General features: G+C 28.4%; 1 protein-coding gene across 2 annotated transcripts in view; it reads right to left on the bottom strand.

Annotated features, from left to right (window-relative positions):
* The window catches only part of LOC114122021 (E3 ubiquitin-protein ligase TRIM9), a 65,598-nt gene that overhangs the window by 36,953 nt on the left and 3,994 nt on the right, over nt 1-24,651 (bottom strand). The window lies entirely within an intron of this gene.

Below are 24,651 nucleotides of genomic sequence, written 5' to 3' on the forward strand. Positions count from 1 at the left end.
ATACTGTCCTTTAGTGGCAAGTGTTTGTTTTTTCATTCGAGTTTATTTTAATCAAAATAATACCATAGAAGCATTCGGACTGATACATAGTAATAGCAACCTCCCACAAATAATATATTTCTCAAAGAACTAGAGAACTTATATTGTAATGTTACTTCTTTTATACACCGGATAATATACATTTCTATGAGCTGGACTTATTATTATAGCAATTTTATTTCTTTTATATATTTTATTTACTACAAAACTTTTATTTTATTTCATTAATAACTATTGTTGGTAAGTAAATACATAAATCATGACCAAATTATCAAATTGTTTATTTTTTCATTTCATCGTTGATGCTCATTTTAACATTATCTATGTATATTTCAGGCTTTTGTGCTATACATAATAATTAATAATTAATAATCAATAATAATAATGCATGGTTTGTATTAAATAAAATGGATTTTTTTTTTTTTACTTCATGCAAATCCATCACCTGATAGAGATAATTTAAAGATACTATCATTGTGAAAGCAATTGTACAGTTGCTGTCACAATTCACACATATAGTGTTAAACATGTTTAATTTATTATTTTTTTTTCTTAGAACCTATTTTAGGCATCTAAGGCCATTGGATGCAGTAATACTGATTTTAGATTCAGATTAAGTTACATTATTAAAGTATCTATCTACAAAAAAAAAATAAATAAATAACTTATATCAATTAGATACGTATATATTCCCACTTATGATATATTTGATGATTGATGAAGTTTAATGTTAATAAAAATTCGAGTAGTTTCTGCGGAAATATTGCGACTTGGTTCCTGATTCAACGCTTTTGAAAGGTTATTGAACATTTTCGGATTCGCTTTCATCTCCTACTTAAATGTTCTGCATTCGCTTAAGGTGCGTTTTAACTATAAAATGGTTGTCACAGTTGGTACGTTAATATATTATATTAGATCCTCTTTTTCTTTTCATTAATTGTTAGAGTGAGACGCGTATGTTCATTTCTTAGGTGGTTGATGGAAGTCTCGTGTTTTCTTATTATGTTGTCGGAAAGAGCCAAGGATAGATGATACATTTTAACTTTTTATTATTAATTATTATAGTGTATAGATGTATAGTTATTTTGATAAATACAACAATCCATATCGTAAAAAATATGTACGTAATCGTGCACACACATAACCGTAACTATCGTACCTATAAGCCTTTGAATTTCGAAGGCTTCGGAGCTTTACTCAATTAAAAAAAAAATATCTCTATTTTAAATAAACAATCTATACATATTTTGTGCAATAAACTTAGACAGTAATAAAAGAAAGTTTGTCTGGAAAACTTGATAAGAAAAGTCACCAACTGACAAAACTCCTGGATTTTAGAGAATTTGAATTTTAAAAACTTATTTTTCGTACATTATGGTTAGGTGTTTTTAACTAACAATCCCCCCTTAACTATACAATAGTTATGTACACGCCATTTCTAATTGAAAATCATTTCACCATTAATTTTATAACATTATAAGAATAATATACCTACAAATAAATGGGTATATAGTAATTTATTATTATTTTAATGGTTTCACAAAAGAAAAAAAATTATATAATATATACCTATACAGATACACAATCGAACATTTTATTAATATTGTTGCTTTTACGGTTTAGAAAAAAAAAATAATAACGTATAATTGAGTACGTATACCTACTACCAAGTACCTATATAGAGCAGTACATTTTATTCCACGTGATCGATTTGAAGTAGTGTTATTAAGAACTGGCACTGGTGAAAATCATAATTAATTCGACATAAACCGATCAAAGACCTTTGAACTATTTATTTTTTATTGATATTTTAGTATTATTATTGTACCTACGCTTTTATCGTTTTAATCACATGAAATTCAATAATTCTCTATGATTTCAATACGGTAGTAACGTGAAAACGGTATATTATAATATATATGTGCGTAAAACGTGTTATAACAATAATTATACAGAATTTGAATAGAATGATATCATCAAAACATTATAATATATTAGGTACCTATTCAAACTAATTAAATTTATTAATCACTCACACACATAATATATTACCATATAAATCTTACAACTTTATTTATTTTAAACTGCCTTATTACTAACTACCTATTTAAAATGGCGCCTATATAGTATTTAATATTATGTGTAGATTGAAATATAAATTGTAAATATCGAACACGATATACATCACGAAATAATACAGACAAGCATAATGTATATTATAATATTATTAAACAAACGAATGAAGACTACGTCAGAATTTTCGAATTTTCGAATTTATTAATAAATTATTAACCTAACCTATACATACTCATTACTCAATACGAGTCATCTACAGTCATCGCCGTGTAATATTACGACCAAACGGTTAACGGAACACTTTAAAAAACGTCATTCCAGATTTTTAAATTATAACGACCTATACATTATGCATTACAACACTACAGATTACAGGTCCCTATATGACTGCTGCAGTAGATGCTTATTTAATATTTATCTGTAAATTATAAACATCAACTTTTAAATTTAAATCTGCGTATCTAATTACCAAGTCTTATGAAACGTGTTCTCTGAATAGCATAGGAGTATTACTTTAGAACAGCGATGACTTTTTTATGTACGGAAATACCATACATTTGAAGTGATTCATTTCAAAAATGTTTGACAAAATGTTGATACGTTCAAAATAATATAATATTCTTATTTATTATGTATACAGATTTCAAACTAACAGTGTGGTAAAAGTTTTATTCGATTTCCCTTTTATTTACATAAAACAACCAAGAATATTATCGCGGTTGTTATCAATATTACAATAATTTCAAGGTATATAGGTATCAATAATTTAAATCATGATATTAATATTAAATCATAGCCTGCAGTATATGGGTACTCTCAGAATAACTCAAATACAGGAAGCAAACTAACCCATCTAACACAATCTTTCCAATTTATTTGATTTGAAACTACCTTTATGAATTGATTAACCTTTAATGTTTGTTCGATTACATAAGCAGCTGTATAATATAAAAACATAAAATGCATGTGAATAAGAACAATCCAAAATTATAAACGATAGAACAAAATATTAACTTGAACATAAACATAAACAATATTTATCATCAAATAAACAAATTAAAACAAAAATAAATATCGATTAGTCACTTTGAAAAAAAATAATAATAATGTAAAAAACATTAGAGTTTAAAAATAATATGCCGGCTAAAAGATTTATTCGTAAAAAATTACAAATACCAACTTTAATTAACACTTAAAAAAAACTATAAAATAGTAATTTAGTCGATCGAGAATCTAAAATGTTTTATAAAAAATAATTAGTAATAATTACATCAGGAATACATTAGACAAAATACATTGTTGTTTAACGTTTAAAAAAATTAAAAGGTTTTCTCGGCACATTTTACGTTTTAAAAACCCTTCTGACAAATATTATCGTTTCGAGAAAAAACAAATAATCTTTATAAATTGATATCTGGTTTTTGTATAATAATAGACTACTACATAACAAAAAAAAACACGACGAAATCTTAACGATAGAGAAAAACAAAAAGAAAATGTAGATAATTTATAATTAGTAGGTAGGAACCTACATAATACATAAATGATTGTACAAATAATAATATTATATGAGTTACAGAGTTTAAATATCATTATATTGCACTCGTGTGTTGAAGTATCACGATTTAATTTGAATAATTAGTCGAACACCGGCACAATATGTGTTTTAACAATTATTTAATATTGTAGCAAGAATGAGAGCGGCATGTGATACAGTTTATAATATAATTATTGTTGTTATTAAAATTATGTTTGTACAACGACTTAAGATTTAACGACCATTCGATGTGCATCATTGTAGACTGCAGTTTTCATTAATTTAAATTACATGACAGTAAATACTCCAATAACAAACACGCAGTCGAAAAAATTCTATAAGAAATATTATATTAAAATATAAAACAATGTAATACATTGTAAGCATTTTTAGCCACTAGCCACATACTCAAGTAAAGTATATTTATGGAAAATATCTTCAAATAATTAAATTTTTATGCTATTTAAAAAGTGTCCAATAGCAATAAATTTATTTTTTCGAAAAAAAATCACCCTGTTTCGTTTAAATCGTTAAATAGACAATTTTTTAAAAAATCTTGATGTAAAACGAAATTTAAACGAGTAGTTTGTGAACTAGAGATAATAGATCCATGATAATAGTTTTGGATGATATTATAGCGACTATAAAGTATGAAAATGTAGTAATTAATTAATATTTTATAATTTATAAATATTATATGAATATAATAAATATTAGATCCAACATATATATATATCTATTTTATATTTTTGTAAAACCAATTGTAAGAACTATTATATTTAATACACTACCTACATTTTAATAACTGAGACTCTACTCGTTTGAACTTTGATTAAATTACATCAACATTTTCATAAAAAATCAACTACTTTATAGAAAAAAGTTGATGCTCATTTGTTAAAAAGATACGTCTGTATCGACACAGGTCACTTCTTAAACGGTATAAAACTCTAAATATTTGAAAATATGATCCTTAATTTAGTACGAAAAAAAAACGGAGAAAACAAGCTTGATGAATCGACTAATAGATTTGGTAAATATAATATTGTTTTTATCATGCCCTCGTAAAAGTGTTCGTTCTTCAAACGCTACAGTAAAATTGGCGTTTAAGTCACGCGCGAACAATTTATTATATACTCTTTGCTGCACCGTTATGGTCTTCTAGAATAACGACGATTCGAATGTAAAACGGCGTGCTCATTTTTGTGTTTATTCATTTTTCAATATATCTATATTGCACCTACATACAATAATAACAAAATATAAGTATAGTAGAGTTTTCGAACGGAATTGATCAGTTGGCGAAAAGACCTAGTGACGATGATTTTGTTGATTTATACATTTTATGTGTAATAAATGTACGAAATCGAGAGAAATTTAATTTGAGCACTCCGAAATTATAATATACCGTAGGAAATAATGTGTTTTTCATTCAACCATTCCGGGTGACATCGATTTCATATAACATCATAATATTCTATACGAGTTTTTCACCAACCGCGTCAAAAATTGTGAAATATATTAATATATTATGTATTTATTATTTATATACACCGCCTATATGTGTTTTGTTTCGTACGTGTACGAGAATAAAAGTATACACATTATAACAATATATTATCACACTTCACACAAAATGTTATACTACAAGACAGTAAACAACAGTTATTTATACTTAATAACCAGTGCCCTCCTCCCCCCCCCCCAAAAAAAAACACAAAAATCGGGAAAATTTAAGACATATGTAGATATATTGTATACTATTAAAGTTGTAATTTATACTATAATAAAAAAAGCCTAAAATAATATATTAGTTTACTAATTTTAATTTAATTTCTATTTTTTTATCTTATTAGTTTCTAAGTTTTTAATAAAATACTATATTATATTATTATATTATATTAAAAGAATTAGATACAGAATATTAGATCAAGTGTGCTGCTGCACCGTTACGAATCATTCATGGCAATAATGTATCACTGTCACTCGTTTCCACCACAAAAAGTATATGTACACTGTACAGACAAAAATTAAAAATATAGCCACTGCATCAGAAAACCGAACCTACGACGAATCCTAATTAAGTTTTCGCTTTATAACAAACTATTAGCCCTCCTAAGACAAAATCCTGACTACATTACTGTATTATATCGTATAAATATTTTTCTTTTCTGCACAAACTTTAAAATGTACCTATAATACTCTTCGTGTTTGAATGATAATCATGACACATAAAAATATAAGCTCAAAACCTAAATATTTATAGGTTTTTATCCAAATTCAGGTAATAATAAACCAAAACTGCCATAACTATATCTGCACTTTTTAATAACTACAAAAGAACTTCAAAAAGTCATCGTCGGGGTAACTGGCTCGGTGGATAAGCCTCCCTCTCTCCCTATAATGTATATATTATAATTTCACACGTGCACAGCACACAACTAATTAACACAACAATAAGGGTCGTCGTCACTAACGCGTATCGGCTGCACACGCATATTATAGTATATGACGTATATTTTATAATATTATAATATATGTGTACCGCGTGCGGGCATAGTGATGCGAGTTAAACAGTGTATAAGAAACTTGACGCCAGTTTTCCTTTTTTTTCCTTAATATGTACATCATATACGTAAGCACCATTATCGTAATTACACTAGGGTACTGGGTTTTTTCTTTCGCTTCCCTCTCGAAACACAAGCACAAAAACAAAGACAAAAAAAAACCAAAAACAGCTGGTTAGCGAGTTTATCGTATGTGTACAGTGTACACTGTACACAGCACTGCTGCAGAACCACCGCCACCATTACCGGTCCACCCCACACCGCATTATGATGTGTACGACGCATAACAAAATATTTTACTCGATAGCGCTCCGGTGTCACAATGCATTTTTCGAGTCGCACAAAACGACCCTCGTTGGATTTCACAGATTCAACGGCAAATCGCAAAATGCGGACGAGTGGCTGTTTCGGTTTTTAAAATTCATACATTCTATATAATACAACTCAGTATTTTATTTTTTTCGCGGGAAGATTGTCGGAGGGATATGATAGTGTTGAGGGGGGGGGATCAAAGGGAGAGAGAGAAACAGCTGCCATGGCAGCCGCGACGAGACACAAATTCGGCTGGTCACAAATACGCGCACGAGCGACGATAGATCGGATGTATACTAAAAAATATAAAAAACAAACGCTAGAGCAACCGGCCTATAATGTAGGGGATACTATTATTTGATACTCTAAATGAAATATTATTGTAATACTAAGACCGTCAATAGGAACCTTTATTATTATTTATTTATTTATTTATTTGGTTCTTGTAACAATTATAATTGTGCGGAAGATTTAAACATACAAAACTTGTTTTTAAATAATAAAGAGAATAGAGATACATTATTTACATTATACATATATTAATAAAATGCGTGTGATGCGAAGATGACGGCACGCCCTCGCACTTACGCATGAGATCGACTCGCTGCTGTCAGAAACATACGTCGTCGACCGAAACCATTATTCGATTATAATTCAAGAAATTTTGTATATAATATATACACCTATATTCGTCTTACAAACGCATAACATAAAGCAACAAATTTAGGTTTAGCTAAGAGGAGTTTTGTGATAGTTTTAATATTACAACAGTAAATAAACTTAACAATTAATATAAAATTTAAAAAATATTATCCGAGCATGCGGGGCACTGCAGTCAGTTATTTCTCTCAATTATTTTCTATTTTATAATTTGAAGTAAGTAATCTATAAACATTTTTATATTTTTATGTTTAATATCTTACATACGTCGATAATTTAACATCGTAATACTCACTTTAAAATTAAAATATTGTTAAAAAGTAAACGAAAAATCTCTACGGATAGTATTATTCTTAACTAAAGTAATATTAAAACTAACTATATATAATATATTCTACTTAACGCAAATTTACTTAATTGTATTGCGTTTATAGACTTGGAAATAACATATGCAGGAATCATGTCTTATTATAATATTATTATGATGTACAATCACGACGATGCGAGATATTCCGCTGTGTCGAAACGTTAATCTCATTTATACGCTATTATTATTCAAAGTCGACGTTTCCCTCTGATTTATAATAATATTATAATTAAGATGGGGCTGATTCTATACAAAAACGAGAAATGATACAAAATTTACCAACACAATGTGTGTACGCTTTTTAATTACAATTTGGAGTAGTTCTATATAAACTTGAAAACGATAACTTCAAATATAAGTACCTAACCAGGTATCAGTTATTATATAACCTATATTATAAAAAAATACAAAATATATAGTTTATATATATTATTATATTAATATAAGATCTTTTATAATATTAAATTCTATTATATTTAAAGCACTTGTGGATTGTAAGCGTACAGCTTAATAAAAAACCAATAGGTAGAATTTTAATTTTCAATACTTAAACAATTTAATAAAAAAAACAAAACAAGAAAAATGCTATTATTTTAATTCTATTTATAGAAACTAAAAATGCATTATAACTACTATACTTCCCGTTTCGACGAAAAAATGATAATTCAAATTATGTTCGAACGTTTGAATTCTGAAATTTTATAAATATTATAAATTTAACTTTGTCTTATACTTAATACTTGGTATAATATAAATATAGATAAAAAAATTTTAATCGACGACCCCCTCCTAATGTTATGACGTGTGGATCATAAGGGACGCCTCGCACATCATGTCCGATAAAAAGTTACATACATATGTAAATATATATTATATTATACAAGAAAGGAAGCTTACGAGGCCGTGTCACCACGCCCGATAAAAGCTCGACGAGAGTGCCTGCGGAATTAAAATCGTTCACTCGTCACATAGTACCACGTTTTCTATTAAAAGTATACGCAATTTCTATTTAAAACGAGACGTGTAGATGTATACCAGTGATGGGCAATCTCTCATATAGATATATTATACATTTGTATCTTTTACCCGAAGACGTACGCGATATACTTCTTGAAATTTTGTTTTCGAAGCCCCAAAAGTTAAGCCCCTAGCCAAAGGTCTGCGTTTTATCTGTTGTTACTAAATAAACTTCAAGTACCTACCGCTATTATCCTAGTTGCCCAATTCTAGTGCGTAGTTATACTATCCTATATATTACTAGATTGGTTCGCGAACACTTGTTTTTTGAATATCGGTTCGGAGGAACTCGCAGTTACAGCAAGATTTCGAATAAAAGGCAAAAAAATGGATAAAACTGAATAGCGTGCGTAATAATAAACACGACGACGGAAAACGTTTAGCCATTTTTATAGTTCTCAAAAAGTTTCTTAACAACTCCGCCGGTGTTCGGACAGTGTCTTATATAGATACACGAGCCACTCACGATCCGGGAATATATACGACTAGGGGAGCTCTTGTCGTAAAAGATAAGCTGCAGCTTTTAGGCGTCCCATATAAAAACGCAGTAAAATCGCGATCATAGACCACGGCCACGTTATCGTATGAAAACACTTTAGAGTTCTCCTCTTTTATGACACACAATCGATTCTGTATACTCGTTGTTAATGCTACAATAATATTCACTGAATATTAAATTCAATAATGTGTTGTCGCGTTTAACCAAATTACAGAAAGCAACTCGAACGCACTAAACTACAACAAACCCGATAAGTGACATATTATAATATAAGATTAAGTTATTCGATTGTTAGTACTTAATACTACGGTCCGATCAATAATGGAATATACTCAATAACGAACTCGATAACGTTTTAAGAAATATGTTGAGTCGAAAGAAACTGTTTTAAAACGCTGACATAGAACTATAATACACAGAAAAAAATCGAAACCAAAACAATACGCTGTACAGCAGGTAGGTAACAATATAATAAATATTATAATAGTTTGAGCTGTAGGCCCGTAGCACATTATTCTTGGGTTTTGAAGCAGCGAAATTAATCTTGTTAGAAACGTAGAATTATAATACGCGTCAAGGACTCTATAGAGGATTTGATTACCAGAATAAATAATTACGGCCCGGGTCGGGGTGGTAATTAAAAGAGAACACTAGACTACTATAGCATAATACACAATATATATTTAACAAGCATACTCACTCCTTTTATTGCCTTTAATAATGAATTTATTCAAATTCAGATTTTTGGCATTTTTAAATATAATTAAAAATCATATTTTTAAGATTTTTAAACTATACTAACTTTAATAAGCATCTCAAAGCGATACTAACTTCTATTTTTCAAATGAGAAGAACCCAAGAGTGGATATTTATGTATTTTTTTTTTTTTTAATATGGATAAACATAATTCAAAATTAATGCATACGAATAGTTTTTCAGTAAAGTACCAATGTACTTAAAGATTCAAAAATAAAATTTTAAATAACTGCATTATAAAAGAAAAACGGGGTAAGCATACTTGGTGAATCACTCTGTATATATTATATACATAAAAGTACAAACATTTTCAGGCTCCAAATGACGTATCTTCAGTAGTATATACTGTAAAAAGTTATATTACAGTCCGGATCGAAAAACCATCACCGTTAGTGATCATCTTGCTGGCACTTGGCACGTTTTGACATTTTGTATCCATAGGAATGGCAGAATTCGTAAAATATAAATTGGCAAACTCCGACGACAACGTTTCTGGCACCTCGTTTTGTTCTCTCTCCTCTCACCCAGCACCGGTGTACTGTTTATTACATTTACAGAGCTGTAATTTCGTTTTATATCACGACTACGAAATAGTACATAATCTACGTCGACGTTGTCACCGGGACAGATGAAGAAGACAAACACGCACATTATAGTAGTAATTTAATAGGTGTATACTGTATACCATACAGACTACGCAAACAATAGCACGCATTCTTAACCCACGAAATATTTAAACACCTATTAATGAAATCGTAATAATATATTCATAAGCAAACTTCCTACAGTGCATATAATATACAATTAAGTGAGTATATAATATTTTAAAACATAAACAACAAAATAAAAACCGTTCCGATAAAAACGCAGTGCAACTCCATTACATAATGGGCATGATCATTATTTGTCCAAGAATAATTTTTTATAATATTTTTGGCTCAATATTTCTTTTACTTATTTTGTTTATTATTATTATTATTATTTTGTACGCCACTTCAAAACGAAAACCAACCAAAGGTATATACAATACATATAATGTTAGTATACAATACGAAATGTCAGCAATTTTTTACCACCCAAGTGCCGCATAAACATCTTGTGTTTCGTTTGAAATGGAAACGCGCGTGAAATGAAATATCCCAGGCATATTTCGGAAAGTAATGGTAATGTTCTTGCTAGTTTTATTTATACACAATAAATTATAATATGTTTTTTTTTAAGTAATGATAATTGATATAATATATTTGTTTAGTATTTCTACAGAATGCATAGCGTATAATATTTTACATTAAAATTTTAAAATCAATTTTTTATACGTTTTAAAAACAACTCAAGACATTTTTAATATTTTAATGAATTTTATTTTTTCACAATTTATAAATATGAGACAAAACCACTATCAGAGCCTGACAATCGATTAAGAAATATAATAATAAAATAAAAGGCAGATATATATAATTTCTTAATTGCATGACTTCCTGATCAAATATAATAGTGTTGTCAAAAAATATAATTCTCATCTTTCTAGTGAAGTTAACATCACATGAACACATAATAATTTATAAAATATGTATAAAGTATATTGTGATACGTATAAGTATAAAACTATGCGAGAAATTTGTTTTCACTGCAAGACATTATCAACAATATCGTGACATCAACAACAATGATGATAACGATAATAATAATAATAATAATAATAACGAAAAAACGACGTGTTCACACGATTATAGTGATAACAGAACGAGTGGTAAGCAAGTATATAGGAGAAAACCAACAGTGGACATTTGAGATATCGGAATACAATATTTGCGCAAACCAAACTAGTCAATATAAACTTCCTCAATTGCCAAGCACTTAATACAGAATATATTATACTCGTTTCTGTTTGGTTTGCAATTTGTAATAAATACAAACGTACGTATAATAATAATCAATGATAGGTGCACATATAGGATCGTCAGTTCCCACTGCTGCAAATCATTAGAATTTCCGAAATTATGATCGGGAAAACGGAGCAAACAAGTTATAAGTACCATTAAAAGATTTAGATCATTTTGCTGCTACAACTTAATTTTTTCTATACAATCTACAATATCGAATATACTAAGAATAAATAATTAAAAATAATAAAATAAATTTTTTTAAATAACTGTTTAGTATATTACAGTATAATATTTTTTTACTTAATATTTTGGAGAATCGTACGATATAGGTAAGCCTTATATTGTTTACGGCCTTCACATTTTAATTGTGATGCAATAAATAAACATACTATAACATAAGTACAATATATTATGTGTTATTACATAATAATAGTTATTAATGTGCCTAATTTATGTCTTAACATCAGTATATTCCTTAATGTTTTCGAAAACTACCACTTAGATATTTTAACATTTTTTAAGTCAAATTAATCAACTGCCCAACTTGCCCCACTCTACGCTACGATTAGCGCAGTAAACGACTAAGAACAGCGATAATTACATAATTATTACTTTATTATTATAAAAATGATTATATAGCCAAACTAGAGCGCATGAACACATATAAACTGTCGAACGCAGTAGACGTCTTATACCAATAATAATTATGAGCCAGTCAAAGCACCTTATACTATATTAATATAGTAGGTATGATATATTTTGTTATTTTGTTTATTTGTTTTTACCTTGTTCTCGTTTTAGCTGTACGGTAAAACGGGTAAACAAGTCGACTCATCACGTCGTGTGATATCCGCGACGTGTGCAGTATGCAACCGTCACATTTACAGGTACATATATTTATAAAATGTATTTTACACAATGATATTTTTGGCGTAGATAATGGTTTTACTTTTTAGAAACATTGAGCCATTTAAACCGCATAATGAATATTTTTTGAATAATAGTATTATACATTTTACCAGCATATTTTATATAACCTATAACTTTAGATTAGATCTAATCGTATTACTAAAACAAGTAAAAATTAACATTTTAAAATAACTACCTACCTAAAAAGTTAACTACACACGGAATAGTGAGGAGTTGAAGTCCTTTCCTTAGATACTATTTTAAAGATTATTACTCGTTTACATCAGTTAATTTACAAAACTATGGTAATAATACTAATAATTAATATTCAAGACTATATACGCACCAACAGGCAAACAGTGCAACCTACAATATACATTATGTACGTTTGTGCCTTGTGGTTATTATCAGTTAGAACTATAAGCATTTAATTTATATTTAAATGACTTGTACAAACAATTATTTGTACCTAGTCCTTTATTTCATTTTTAGATCCTCCTAGCCACCACCTAAAGAAATAATTTAAATTTTGACTGCCAACACACTGTCTATTTTTTTAATTGTCGATACGCGCAATTCACAATCATACAATGCCGGGCTATTCGATTTACCTACAGAGATTAAGATGTTTACTTTTGTTATAAGATATTGAAGTATAGGGGAGATAACATATATTATAATAGGATCATCTAAGGTAGATAGGGCCTCGGGCACCAGCCCATATCATCACTCGAAAATTGGAAGTTAAAATCACCTCCACTACAATAATAATAATAATAATAATAACAATAACGAGTGAAGAGGATGAACACATTGTATTAATATTACGTCTACGGTGTTGAATAGCTCCGTACCTCTACTATACAAACTATAATATGATATTATGAATATGTTCAAAAATGTCTCGACCGATTCGCCTCGCGTCATAAGAGAATTCCCTTTTTGCAGCTTGTAATATTACATGTATAGGTAGTATTTTACTAAACAATATTAGTGCAAGTTATACGACTGCGCGTGTACAGTTCACGGGTCTATTATTTTTTAGTAAATTATAATATAAGTTGTGCTGCCCGTATGACGATATAGGTGCCCCGCGCACGAGCACTGTATATAATATATTAATACGAATAATCTTAAAAGTGTTTGCACAAAGAAAGACCGTTTAAAAACGGAGGAAAAAAATTATCGTTAACGATAAATAAAACGGTGCATATACGCGCGAGGTGCGTTGCATATACAAACCGTGAAAAGTGTTGTCGATGAACTCGTAAAAAAAAAAAAAAAAAACCACACGTGAAACCGGTTAGGTCTGCATAATAACGCATGTGTACACCGCGGTGTGGTGCAATGTGGCCTGCAGTCCGGCTCGTCCGAGTAAGTACTTATATTAATGTGTACCACACTTTACCTATATAATATTATACCTTAGCAGTATATTACATATTATGTTCACCTGTATGCGGTGTAATGTTTGCTGTCGGAAAAAAGGGTGTCGTCAACGCATAATATTATGTTATTATTGTTATATTGTTTTTCGTCCGTTATGGACACGTCCAGTATAATATTAGATCCGCCGCCAAGGGGCGAATACGCAATGTCCATATTATTATAACACATATTATTGTATGCTATATAACACTATATTATACATATATATATCATAATAATATTGTACCTACGATAAAACCTATATATAGGGACGCCTATATTATTATTTCGACGATTTTTTAATACATTTTTCGTTCAGCCGTTTACCCATATTATTATTATGCTGCAGATACAGTATTTTAAAACACTTGAGTAAAAATGTGTTATGTACTTAAATACGTATTTTAAATATTTGTTAGGCTTTATTATAGTACCTGTACTAATACCGATTTTCCATTGATTTTTGTTTTTAATTTATAAATTTTCTATTTTAAATTCAATAATGTAGAATAAAAACAAAAAAACTGAATATAATACATAGGTAATAAAATATTTTTTTAAAAGATTATTTTAATCCATTATTCCAAAAATGTATATATTTTAACAAAGAAAACAGATGAATAATTTATAAAAAACACTAAATGGAACGGTGTAAAACGCCTTACAAAATAACGAAAACCATCGATTTTAAAAAATGTCAAGTGCCTATAATTATTTTTTTAAAGTATTGATATAAGTATTTATAAGCATTGATTATATAAACAAAAATGGTATCAGTAATTATATTCAAATTCATCTTAAAATTTTATTTTACAAGACTAGCTATTAATATTTATATACAAAGTAGACACTCACGTCTTCAGATAGACAAGCACATGCTACATGCAATATTATATAATGAATAAAAATGATGCACGATCACGAATGACGGATCGCCTCCCCCACAAACTATACACGCCGTACATCAACACTGGACCGCGTAACGATGAGACTCTTATCGCGCCCATCGGAGAAGCGTTTTTTTTCTACAACCTACGCGACGATGTCCACCGATATTATATATTATTATTTATCATAATATTGTATCATACACGTTATAACCTGTTTAGCTATACACATCGTCGCGAACAGAAACGAGCGCGGATTTCGCCCCGAAGTATAGGTATATTTTTGTACGGGTATTAAGTCGTGTCCATCGGACCCGAACGACCGCTAGACTGGATTTAGGGCATATAATATACAGAAAAAACCTACGTAACCTGACTATATTTTATAAATATAATGCATCGACAGCCGCACTGCAACAGCTAACCAAAGACGATTTTCTAAACGAAATCCAAACCACACAATTGGTATGTATAATAAATATTATGTACTATAAAGGTACATGTTATGACGAACACGTTTAGAACGTATTGTTTTTCCAAACTAAAATATAAGAGGAGACGACCGTGAGAACGACGCGTTCAAAGTCTCATATTTATTTGGTTATATAGCTTATATAGATAATTAGTGATGCTAATCAATCGTATATGTATGCAAGACCTACATTGGCTGTAAATATAAAAAGGTTGCTTGTAAGCGCCAGGAAAATTAACAGGTTTTTCTATAAAAACTTTACATGTTAAAATGTAAATTAATTAAAAACTATTAGTTAAATATTATTTGTATGAAGGTATATTTTGTATACTTATCAATATGATAATTATTATAAATATACGCGATTTCGAATTATATATTAGTGATGGCCACAATAAAACTATGTATATAATTATCAAGCAGCTGTCAAACATTTATAAATTAAAGACGTCTATAAAAATAGATAGGTATTTAGATTCTCTTATCAATATTAAATAGATAACGAGCTAACCCTGTAACTATAAACGTACAATAATAAACGGACTAGAACACAAAAGTACTTTCGTCTGACATAATAATATATACAATATTAATGTAATTTTTTCATTCCATTGCAAAAAATAGTGGTATAATTAATTTAAAAATTTAAACTAATATACTCAAATAATAATTTACTACATATCTACATATAATATTCAACGGGCATGATAGTTTTTAATAAATTCACAAAAATATCATAAAAACATCGAATTAATTTTATATATACATGGAAAGAAAAAAGTTTAAATTGCTGCAGCATACTTAAATGGAAACGACAATGGAAAATAATACCAATATACGTCATGAACACAGACGTGGGAAGAACATTTAATTCAATATTTTATAAGTAATCCTAGCCTTTTTATTCGTCATAAATTCAATTAATCTTAGAATAATAGATTATATTCTCATTTATTATTATAATAAGGGAAAACTTATAATGTTTAAAACTTTGCCAACACTAAATATAATTTTAAAAAGTATTTGAATAATTTTTCGACTGAATGTTAAAATATATTTGAAAATAAATAAAATTCGCTGTTTATACCTACACAGACCGTATTCAACAATACATTTTTGATAATTATTTTTCCCTTGGTTTCCACGATATTTGCTTAGAATCCCGTTTTTTGATTATAATTTACTAATTAATGAACGTTCACTTTAACCGCCATGCATCTATACCTACCATGAGAAAAAATATTATTTTATTCTTTTAAGCGACGTTGCAACCTAAATAAAACTTATTCCAATTTAACCGCAATAAAAGATCAAAGCGTGATCAAAAGCTGATGTATAGGTGTATAATTAAAAAAAAATTTATTGGTTTTCGTATTATCATTATTATTATTATTATTATATATATATAAATATGAACAAAGAGGAATAAAATCGTCTACACTGCAGTAGAAATATAACTGCAGAAACAAACAAAATATAAAACATTTTAAATAGGGTTTCGCGACAAAAATAAATTCACTCGCTGTTTATTGGTGTAAAAACAGTGTTATTCGTTGCAATTAATTTTTGTTAAAGAAGCAAATACCTCCGAGAAACTAGCTTGCCCGCCAATACAACTGCTCTACATGTAGCGATCCTTGGAAGTGTAATTATTACAGTGCGAAAGCACGACGATTTTATCAAATTAATACGTAAGCTGCAGGTACTGCAACAAACTTATATACAACAGGAGTCAATATGATTGCAGGCCATTTTACAGAAACTACAGCACGAAATCACTATAATATTTACGCCTGAACGCATAAAACAAATATAATATACAGAGCAAACGCTCGACAATAGTGGAAAAAAAGTTTTTTAAACGATTTACTGTTAGTTTATATTTTTAAAATATATATATTATATAGGTGTGTATACGAACAGCGCACGAGCGTACGTATTTGTGCATATTATAAATATTATACATTAATTACACATGTTTCGTCGTCAACGAAATATATAAAACATCGCCAACCTATACGGTATACACAACATTATAACATTATAAATTGATTTGAATGCATGTTTTAATAAAATTAAAAGTCTGTTTTTTATAACAGTTATTTTTTTTATTACTTAAGTCTTGCAGAAAAAAGTATATTTTAGAAGACAATAGTTTAAGAAAATGTAGGTATGTTTTAGTAATGGAAAAAATAATAGAAAACTTATATATTACAGATATGTCTATATTCTATAGCAAAATAAATCATTTGTTATTAATATATACACTATACAGTAAATAAAAACAACTATATAGGTATATCAATGTATTACAAAAATACAATAACAAAAATTTGAAATAAAAGCTATAATATACAAGCCTAAGAACGTTTATATCAAAAAGGTAGTAAAAAACATTAGATTGGTATACCCATTGTGTATAAGATGCAAATAATATTAGATAATTAGTTAATATTTATAAATGAATAGTTGAAAATCCTATAACGATACAAATTGGAGAAATTAATTTATAGGAAATCTGAAATATTATTGTTTTAATTAAATATGAGTGTGTGTGTGTGTAACCTATATTCTAATAATTTCTAACAGATATTTTCTTAAATATTATTATTTTGCGACTAGGCCAGATTTTAAAACTTGACTTTCTAAAAAATTCACAGATACCAAGTAATTATAACGTACATCTGTATTCTATTCTTATATTTTACTAAAATATAAATATTGAACGAGCAGCATCTCGCGGAAATCACGACCTTACGAGAGGCAGGGGTCGATACGACTATAGCAATTCTCTACAGCAGGCAGCAGGGCAATACGATTAAATCAAATTACACGATTTTCGCTTTCGGCAGAAAAATTTCCGAATCCGATTCGATATTATGGCTCAGTGAAAAGATACGGCCAGTAAACACTTTTATTTTAATAACAAAACAAAAGAAACACTTCCCGCTCTATGCGCATTCAAGCAGTTTATTATAACAATGTATTAGTCGATTTCGATACTTTATCCGACATTAGATATTATCTATTTTAAATACAAGATTATTATAACGATTTTATAAAACACTTTCATAATGCTAAAAGGGTAACTTAAAGTACGTTTGAACCAGTCTAAAAAAATAATATTTAAGAATTGTAACTTTTATTCAAGCTAATTGTTTAAAAAGAAAGATAATCGTCTCAATAAAAATCATTAACTCGTAAAAATGAATTGTTAAACAAATTGTATCTTTATTTTGAATGGTATAGTAATTAGTTACACACTAATTGCCTTTCTACAGTCTACAGCATCACCTATACGTTGGTGATAGATTTAATCTACAGAATTCAATATCAATTGATTTTCGAGTTACGGAAATAACTTATATTTTAAAAATCAATAAATACAAATTTCTGTATACACTTCTATCATCGCAGTAGAACCACCTACTTGATATATTTACTGAAGAGAACTACTTATGGTTAGGTTCAGGAAAATACTAATCCAAAAGGGTCATAATAAGTACAGTGTACAATACCTAATATTATTTATATAGTCTTAACTAGACTCGCAGTTACTCAAAATTACTCAAGATAGGTTGTACATTTCTTTTAATTAGTGCCAACTATATATACAAATTCTACACCACAAAAACAAAAGTTACAAACGGTATTTAAATATAATATGACTCCGATTAAATTAAGCTATAACATATAATATAGCGAATTCAGAATAACGCATTTATTATAATATAAGAACTTATACAATTTAAAATTAAACGTTTCATACTTAAGTCGAAAAATCACTCTGTATATAAGCATACACATTACAAACATCATGTATAAATATAGGAAGTACCTATATATATGGTACATCATAATATACATACACGAGATCGTGCTCACATCCGTCATCCGCTTCGGCGGCGGCACTTTGATCGAAACACCCGCCGCCGCATCATAATATGGTTGAATACACAACAATCCGTTTTCACGTTCCGCAAACGGCCGCCGATATGTTTTCAGCCGATCGGTCGCGAGACTGATGCAGTATATACGACCATGTCGGTTCGGACGATGTATTAGCACTTAACCACGCGATGATGGAACCGCAGGGCGGAAATTGCTCAAAAGCAATCCAAAATCTGAGGCCGCCTTCAATGCTGTAGCCTTCTACGTACCCCTCTTCTAAGAGTAAATCTCTTTTTTATACATACACCCCTCCCAAATATCTTATACTACAGTGTAGCATGGATACGTGGGTAAAGAAAATTGTAGGTATAACAACGTGTGTGTATCTACATATATAATATATATATATATACATGTGTGTGTGTGTGTGAGTGAGGGTAAGAGTTTTCCTTCATCTCCGGGTCGGATTTATTCTCACCATCTCTGCCCCTGGTTTTCCATCTCCGTCTATTACTCTATATTATGTTTTATGTGCGATACTTATACATGAGGTTATCTGTTTATAACTGCGAGACACTATGCTTTTTCAAAGTCAATTTATTGTGATTTCGAAAGAAAACTAATACTTTTAAACAGTTTCAAGTAATAGTATTTATCATTTATTTATGTAAATTTATTTGTACATCGGTTTTTTAAGTTTTTTACAAAAAAATTTAATACAATCCGTATACTATTATATTAATTTTATAAACAGAAACGAAACGCTTTACTAAAATATCGATGGTGTTCATCAAATAATTTTATTTATAGATAATTAATAAGTTTTAATCTTCATAGATGATTACAAATATAGTAAACATCAATATATTCAATATATCATACATATATTATACATCAATAACAAAATCATAGCCATCGCCATTTTACCACGGTGGTCTAAACTTCAAAGTTTACAAAAAAATTGACATAGAAAATCAGTGTATCCAATTTAATGGATCACATGTATCCCATTAATATCTAGATATATATTTACAAAATATGTAATGTTTATATATATATTATACCTATAATATAGATACGACGACTTTTAAAGACTGTAAGTACAGCTATGGGCTAAGTATACGTTTAGTTTTTTATTCCGCTGGATGTTCCATTAACCCTTCCTCACATCGCGCATTGCACGGAAGAAAAATTAAAACCAAGATGCCTCGAATCGGAGCATTTTAAGAATATAAACGGGGTACTGGAAGAATATACACCATGCGCTGCTATCACCAAGAAATATATAGAATAGCAACAGTTTTGCAATTGGGTTTACGGCGCGCCCGTTTTCTTTTAATATCTTGAGCAAACTCACTTTGTACAAACATCTAACCAGCGAGGTTCTGAGGAGCAATTAATTTCCGAAACGTTGAAATCGTAACATTTCCCTCGCTCATCTTATCGTTGATCAAATATTAGCAAATCCGTTGTAAAAATACATCGTTTCCTGCTCGTTACGATTCCATCGTAACTATATTATATTATATACGTACACTAAAACAACATTTTTTGATTTTTAAATCATGTTACATAGCCAATAGCAATTTCAAAACTTATATAAATATATAGAATTTTAGAAGTTATATTATGATGAATATAGAAGAAAAATAAACTACTTTACATATCCAATAATAAATCGAATTCGTACAATGATCTAACGACATACATAAATCATTAAACTACTACAGCAACCATTACAAAATACATTAAATATCAAACTTGAATGTACCTTAAAATTTGAATAATATTACCGTAACAGATACAACAGGTCGGTAGTAAATGATATAAAACAATAAAATGACATATTGTAATAACTATGCATGATTGATAACTGAGCAATGTATTTGTATATCACGTATATAATATTATATTATATTATATTATTTATCTATAAGACAACTTTGAGCTCTGAATATTTTATTCATGAAAAATAATAGTATTGAAACACAAAAAAATTCGAGAAATTCGAGAAAATGCCTTGATTGCGTAAAACATATAAAACCAATATATATATATATATTTAAAATAAAAAATAAACTATACTCCATACGGTATACCATTAATTATATTAATCATATCAATCATATAATTAGAAACGATTTGAATAGAAAATAATGTTATTTCAAGGCTACTTTTCAAAAATATTTTATTATGCTTCACAGCTTAGAAAAAAATATAGAACCATCGATCTTCATTTTTCATGTATGTTTGTTTATTCATTTATCCTCAGATATTTCTCGTACCTACAGTTGTAAAACAACTGCACTTTGGCTTTCAGCCATTTCAATGTAAATTTAAGGTAGATTAAAAAAATACATAGTAGATAATTAAAAAAAAAAACCATTTACTTGTTAACTACCATTACTTATGTCAAAAATATCTTTGCCGTATGATTAAGAAAATAAAAATTAAGTTCCTAAAATAACAATAACATAATTATTTATACTATAAAGAGCAGAATAAAAAATATTTTGTAGATCCTACAAAAAGTATTTATCACTACACTTTCAAATGATATCAAGAAAAAATTTTAAAACTGTTATAAATAAGCACATACAATTTCATTAAAATAATCCACAAAACTTAAAAACCATCATACATTAGAATAATATTATCAGAATAAAAATAACAATATATACAGTATAGTTTCTGAAGAACAACAAATCAATCAAAACAATTGTACAATTTGTTATATAACAATATTTATAACCTATTCTTTATACAATATTATGTAAAAAGAAAAACAACATAATATAATATACAATATGGGCTTAATAAACACGAAGTTATACAACTTAATTTATTTCTACATAGAATAAATTAAAATGAGGCTTTGTTATCATTACTATATAACATTGTTATTTAGCACAATAATATAATACACAGTATAGGGGCGTGCACGTGCACAAGACTTACATTTTAGATTAGAGGTGAAACAATGTACATTATAATATATCTGGTGTTATATGCGAATATGCGATTTAAATAAATAAAATACTAAGAACAAATGCATCCTATTATAATAATATGAGCATTTTATACCAAATATATAAACTATTGCCAATACAGAAAACTCCAAAAGCCAATTATGTTGAAGTATTTTATTTGAATAGTCAATCAAACACTATAATATTAAATTACAATGCTCAGTGACCTATTTCCAAAATCGAAGAAGAAAACTTTCTCGTCAATAGATCCTTATTAATTATTCGTCAATATTAACTTCTTCGATGTACAAGCTACATCGGTCCGTAAATTAGTGCTTTGTATAACTTAACAAGCCTCGTACAAGTCCTTTTCAAATTAATGAAATTTAATTCAGTCTCTCGCAGATTTGGCTATTGTTTTACTACGTGAAAAGACGGCATTTCGTTCACACTTAAACGCCCATATCTATAGATAAAATATATTCAACGTTCTATAAATGTCATATATGTATATATTATGAAAACAATTAACTAAAATAAATTGTAAAACACATACAAATTACTCGGTATAGTATAGGACTCCAAAAAATAATATAAAAGAATAGTATTATTGAATTAACTATACATTATTTTTTATCAATTGCAGTTAAATACACAAGAAATTTAGAAATGTATCCAACATAATTATTTTTCTAAAAACGTAACTACTAATAGTAATATTTTCGATAAAACGTATTTTATTGTACTACAAATACTGACTTTGAATAATATGTTTTAACCTTTTAATAAAATTTAAAAATAAATCACTAATCATCATATGAGGACGAATACAATATGAAACTTCAAATTTTAACCAAGGGAAAAAGTTTTTACAAAATGACAAAATGTACCATAATACATAGGTACAATAAGTTTCCAATGCCACTACAAAAGTTTGTAATGGAAAACTTCTTCGAGATTCAAACTTGGATGTCAACAAACTAGTGTATTATAGACACAAAAACGCGTATGTTGAGCACGTATGTAACAAAGCTCAATAATTGCCAAATAATTGCAGATTTATTCCAAACACCAAATATTAAAATTTAAAACTATAATTTAATTTGTCTTTTTTGAAGGTAGTATACATATATATATATATATATTTAATTTTAATTCGAATAAATCTAAAATAAACGTAGATGTATACATATTATATGTTAAAATATTACATTACTTTTGATATTTTAAATTTTACAATTTAAAGAAATAACAGTAAATTTGTTGATAAAATACATATTTAATTCTACGGATTTATCATTTTTTACGTACCACGAACATAATTTTAACTATGTAAACACAATAAGACAATAGAAACTGGAATAAACAAAAAACTCAAAAGTTTTATTTTATATCTTCTATAGTTTTATGCATGGTCATAATAATACAACGCATTTCAATATCGATCTGAATTCTTATAAACAATGCTTAAAGTTTAAAGTAAATGTCAGAGAAATGACTTCCGCCTAACATGACTTCGTTCGCCTTTACAGTGTTTAACTTTTGTCGGGAGATAATATTGAAAATGAAATCAAATATCCCCTAAGGGACACAGACTTTACGCGAATATTGCTTTTCCGCCAGCCTTCAATCTCCCCCATGCTTCCGGTTGACTGTAGGTATAGCTACTCGTAAAATATACCCATCAAAACCCATTAAGTTTGACGGAGTAAATTTTTCTTTCCCTGCGTTATTGACTTGAATAATTGATATCACTAGGAGCGAAAATACACTTGTAAAATAATAATGAAGACATTGCGCAGCCACTCGAAAAACATGGATATTTATTTTTTAATACAACTATAAATCCCAAAACCGAAATGTTCAACGTATAGTAATTACTTAGGTATCTACCTATTAATTATACTATATTAACTTCAACAGGACGCTGCAATGTTGTACATATGCTTCAACTCATAGCAAATCTGCGAGCCGTATATTTACTTCAGTTTATTTGTACTAAGCAAATCAAAACATTATAAAATTCTAAGATAAGAATATAAAGCATATAATTTATTGTCCGTATTTTTATTTTAAAATAGGTAATAAAAGTACTTAAATATTTCATTTCTTCAAATGAATATAAGAAACTCGTTTTAAAATAAATACGAATATGAAAATTCAACTGCTCCGACTCGATTATTAACTTATTCTCCTATATTCGATAATATTTCAATTTGCACTAATATTAACTATAAATAAACTACTTTAGTAGCCAAAATTGGTATGTGATTTCCATGTGTATATGACAGAGACATCCATAAAGAAATAAAATATAACTTTAAAGTTTAAATACAATATAATATTGTAATCATTTCAGTTTTTATACTTTAAATATTG

Source organism: Aphis gossypii, chromosome 1 (genome assembly GCF_020184175.1).
Source record: "Aphis gossypii isolate Hap1 chromosome 1, ASM2018417v2, whole genome shotgun sequence".
In the NCBI taxonomy this organism is placed as follows: Eukaryota; Metazoa; Arthropoda; class Insecta; order Hemiptera; family Aphididae; genus Aphis; species Aphis gossypii.